This window comes from Schistocerca americana, unplaced genomic scaffold (assembly GCF_021461395.2).
Source record: "Schistocerca americana isolate TAMUIC-IGC-003095 unplaced genomic scaffold, iqSchAmer2.1 HiC_scaffold_1470, whole genome shotgun sequence".
Taxonomy (NCBI): Eukaryota; Metazoa; Arthropoda; class Insecta; order Orthoptera; family Acrididae; genus Schistocerca; species Schistocerca americana.
Window position 1 is genome coordinate 17,501 of NW_025725555.1, and position 5,000 is coordinate 22,500.

General features: G+C 51.7%; 1 non-coding gene across 1 annotated transcript in view; it reads left to right on the forward strand.

Moving 5' to 3' along the window:
- The first annotated feature begins 4,315 nt into the window (after positions 1-4,315).
- Positions 4,316-5,000, forward strand: part of LOC124569298 — a 1,910-nt gene continuing 1,225 nt past the window's right edge. Inside the window, exon 1 of the ribosomal RNA XR_006971202.1 lies at positions 4,316-5,000. This exon is cut by the window's right edge and continues 1,225 nt beyond it. This is a non-coding gene — a ribosomal RNA (small subunit ribosomal RNA).

Consider the following 5,000-nt stretch of genomic DNA (forward strand, 5'->3'; position numbering starts at 1 on the left):
CAGAATATCCCACCCTTCCGACAACCACCATTGCTCAGCTAAGCCACCAACACCCACACATGTCCTACACAGGGGTGCACCCAACATCACAATACTGCCTCCTGTCACACCACACAAACAATGGCACGAATGAAAGACACAGGTCTGCCACAAGCATGGAATCAGAGCGCCGCCTGTTATGAGCCAAAGGTGCACCCTGACGTGGCAAATCAGATGATGCCGCAGTCATTTACTTACGATAATCACAATCAACAAACCAGCCCCCCCCCCCCCCCGAAAACACCTTTCCTTACAACAATGTGTGCCTTAACCTAACCCGTATTGTGCCTTAACCTAACCCGTATTGTGCCTTAACCTAACCCGTATTGTGCCTTAACCTAACCCATATTGCGCCTTAACCTAACCCATATTGCGCCTTAACCTAACCCATATTGCGCCTTAACCTAACCCATATTGCGCCTTAACCTAACCCATATTGCGCCTTAACCTAACCCATATTGTGCCTTAACCTAACCTATATTGTACCTTAACCTAACCCATATTGTACCTTAACCTAACCCATATTGTACCTTAACCTAACCTATATTGTACCTTAACCTAACCTATATTGTACCTTAACCTAACCTATATTGGGCCTTAACCTAACCTATATTGGGCCTTAACCTAACCTATATTGGGCCTTAACCTAACCTATATTGGGCCTTAACCTAACCTATATTGGGCCTTAACGTAACCCACGTTGCGCCTTAACCTAACCTATATTGTACCTTAACCTAACCCATATTGTACCTTAACCTAACCCATATTGTACCTTAACCTAACCTATATTGGGCCTTAACCTAACCTATATTGGGCCTTAACCTAACCTATATTGGGCCTTAACCTAACCTATATTGGGCCTTAACGTAACCCACGTTGCGCCTTAACGTAACCCACGTTGCGCCTTAACGTAACCCACGTTGCGCCTTAACGTAACCCACGTTGCGCCTTAACGTAACCCACGTTGCGCCTTAACCTAACCCATATTGCGCCTTAACCTAACCCATATTGCGCCTTAACCTAACCCATATTGCGCCTTAACCTAACCCATATTGTACCTTAACCTAACCTATATTGTACCTTAACCTAACCTATATTGTACCTTAACCTAACCTATATTGGGCCTTAACCTAACCTATATTGGGCCTTAACCTAACCTATATTGGGCCTTAACCTAACCTATATTGGGCCTTAACCTAACCTATATTGGGCCTTAACGTAACCCACGTTGCGCCTTAACGTAACCCACGTTGCGCCTTAACGTAACCCACGTTGCGCCTTAACGTAACCCACGTTGCGCCTTAACGTAACCCACGTTGCGCCTTAACCTAACCCATATTGCGCCTTAACCTAACCCATATTGCGCCTTACCCTAACCCATATTGCGCCTTAACCTAACCCATATTGTGCCTTAACCTAACCTATATTGTACCTTAACCTAACCCATATTGTACCTTAACCTAACCTATATTGTACCTTAACCTAACCTATATTGTACCTTAACCTAACCTATATTGTACCTTAACCTAACCCATATTGCGCCTTAACCTAACCCATATTGCGCCTTAACCTAACCCATATTGCGCCTTAACCTAACCCATATTGCGCCTTAACCTAACCCATATTGCGCCTTAACCTAACCCATATTGCGCCTTAACCTAACCCATATTGCGCCTTAACCTAACCCATATTGCGCCTTAACCTAACCCATATTGCGCCTTAACCTAACCCATATTGTACCTTAACCTAACCCATATTGTACCTTAACCTAACCTATATTGTACCTTAACCTAACCTATATTGTACCTTAACCTAACCTATATTGTACCTTAACCTAACCTATATTGGGCCTTAACCTAACCTATATTGGGCCTTAACCTAACCTATATTGGGCCTTAACCTAACCTATATTGGGCCTTAACCTAACCTATATTGGGCCTTAACGTAACCCACGTTGCGCCTTAACGTAACCCACGTTGCGCCTTAACGTAACCCACGTTGCGCCTTAACGTAACCCACGTTGCGCCTTAACGTAACCCACGTTGCGCCTTAACGTAACCCACGTTGCGCCTTAACGTAACCCACGTTGCGCCTTAACCCAACACACGTTGCGCCTTAACCCAACACACGTTGGGCCTTAACCCAACACACGTTGGGCCTTAACCCAACACACGTTGGGCCTTAACCCAACACACGTTGGGCCTTAACCCAACACACGTTGGGCCTTAACCCAACACACGTTGGGCCTTAACCCAACACACGTTGGGCCTTAACCCAACACACGTTGGGCCTTAACCCAACACACGTTGGGCCTTAACCCAACACACGTTGGGCCTTAACCCAACACACGTTGGGCCTTAACCCAACACACGTTGGGCCTTAACCCAACACACGTTGGGCCTTAACCCAACACACGTTGGGCCTTAACCCAACACACGTTGGGCCTTAACCCAACACACGTTGGGCCTTAACCCAACACACGTTGGGCCTTAACCCAACACACGTTGGGCCTTAACCCAACACACGTTGGGCCTTAACCCAACACACGTTGGGCCTTAACCCAACACACGTTGGGCCTTAACCTGCTCTGTAATTGTCATACGACGCGTTAAATTAGTGTGGTGTTGCCTAACTGCAACCCCCGCAATATAGTTTGCTACTCGCACTGCCTGGTCCCCAGAGTATCGCTTCATGTTAAACACCTTGCAGCTATACACTGTAATGCGGATGGCAGCAGGACGTACATGCTCAATGCCCTTCGCAGTTGTTCATTGGCATTTGCATGGCGAAGCACAGCCTACGTTGTGGTACGGCGTGTGTCAACTGTCCGCTGATGTTGTACGTCCAAATCACACACTGTACTGCACATTGGTCCTCATGTACTGAATGATACATCGTGGTACATGTGTGACCGTACCACGACTGCGCCAACAACGGCGAACCATACGGTCCAAATATTGTGCACTCAGCTACGTGTCGTCTCCCTATAAGAGCTGGATTGCAGTATGGTATGCCGTGGATGGCGATCAGCATGAGCCGTCTGTTGATGTAGTGGCGCGTGTTGTCAGACGTAGTCGTCTCTTCTCACACACCGTGATAGCATGGTGCACTGCGTTCCACATCTGCGACATGCGACAGAGGCCGGTTGACAGTCGTTCGCGCAATGGACATCGCATACGTACGGGGGCCACCTTCCACGTGTTCGCGAAGCGTGCACATGTTGTTGCGTGTATGTGGGCAGACATAGTGTGTCGTGACACCTGACACAGGCATGCAACAATCGTTGAATTTGCAAATGGCGATGGACGTCTACGTTTGCTGGTGACGTTACGCAAATGAACAACTGGTAAACGGTTGTGGTGCGGTTGTTCTCGCTAGAGGTGAATCAGTGATGGCGACGATCGGTTGAGCTACCAACCGGTTGTTTCAGCGATACCCACCATGCCCACGAACGTGAATGGCATGTGGGTGTGAAGCGATACGCGGCGGTGGCTGGGTGGGACCGTCCCCGGCCGGTGAGGGGGGGCCTCCCGGCGTGCTGGCCGCGCGGTGCGTGGGCGCACGCGCTACAGCCGGCTGGTGGGGGCGGCCAGTGGCAGGCGCGCCGGCCGACGGAGGCGGCAGGCGGCGCAGCTGCGCGCCGGCGCACCCTGCACGCGGCGCCGTGCGGCCAAAGTAGGTCCTCGCGGGCCCGGTGCGAAGCGCGGTGGACATCTGCAGTGTGCTGGTCCGATTGAGGACTGTGTGCGCTGAGGATGCGCCGCCGCCCGGCGCTCGGCGCCGCGACGCCGTCTGCTGCTCGGTCGCCTCTGCGGTTCTCGCAGGTGGTTTGTATCGCAGCTGTGCGGACGTGTTGGCGCGTGCGCTGTGCTGGGAGAGTTCGCTTCGGCACCCAAGTGGGGCTTTTGTCCTTCTGTGGCGCTGGCGTTGGAGCTGCCGGCCACCGTAGGTGGCGCGTGTTGTCTCCCGCCGGCAATGCCACGACAGCACGCTCCCGGGCCTCTGTCGGCAGCGGCAAGCTCAGTTGGGAGCACGGGTGGTCGCACCTAAAGCGTCTACTCGCCAAACTCCGGGCGATTGCGCCTCTCTCGAACCCGACCAAGTACTTAGGACGGCGCTGCGCGCCGCCGGGACCTGAGAGGGTTTCGAGGTGTATTGTGCAGGGGAGCTCAGCCTCCTCCTGTTTGCAGAATAATTGAGCGGACGCTTGCGTGTTCGCGCGGGCCCCCGGGACACACTCCCGGGCGGCCGGCTGCTCAGCTCTAGTTGACGCAGCTCCCTGGTTGATCCTGCCAGTAGTCATATGCTTGTCTCAAAGATTAAGCCATGCATGTCTCAGTACAAGCCGCATTAAGGTGAAACCGCGAATGGCTCATTAAATCAGTTATGGTTCCTTAGATCGTACCCACGTTACTTGGATAACTGTGGTAATTCTAGAGCTAATACATGCAAACAGAGTCCCGACCAGAGATGGAAGGGACGCTTTTATTAGATCAAAACCAATCGGTCGGCTCGTCCGGTCCGTTTGCCTTGGTGACTCTGAATAACTTTGGGCTGATCGCACGGTCCTCGTACCGGCGACGCATCTTTCAAATGTCTGCCTTATCAACTGTCGATGGTAGGTTCTGCGCCTACCATGGTTGTAACGGGTAACGGGGAATCAGGGTTCGATTCCGGAGAGGGAGCCTGAGAAACGGCTACCACATCCAAGGAAGGCAGCAGGCGCGCAAATTACCCACTCCCGGCACGGGGAGGTAGTGACGAAAAATAACGATACGGGACTCATCCGAGGCCCCGTAATCGGAATGAGTACACTTTAAATCCTTTAACGAGTATCTATTGGAGGGCAAGTCTGGTGCCAGCAGCCGCGGTAATTCCAGCTCCAATAGCGTATATTAAAGTTGTTGCGGTTAAAAAGCTCGTAGTTGGATTTGTGTCCCACGCTGTTGGTTCACCGCCCG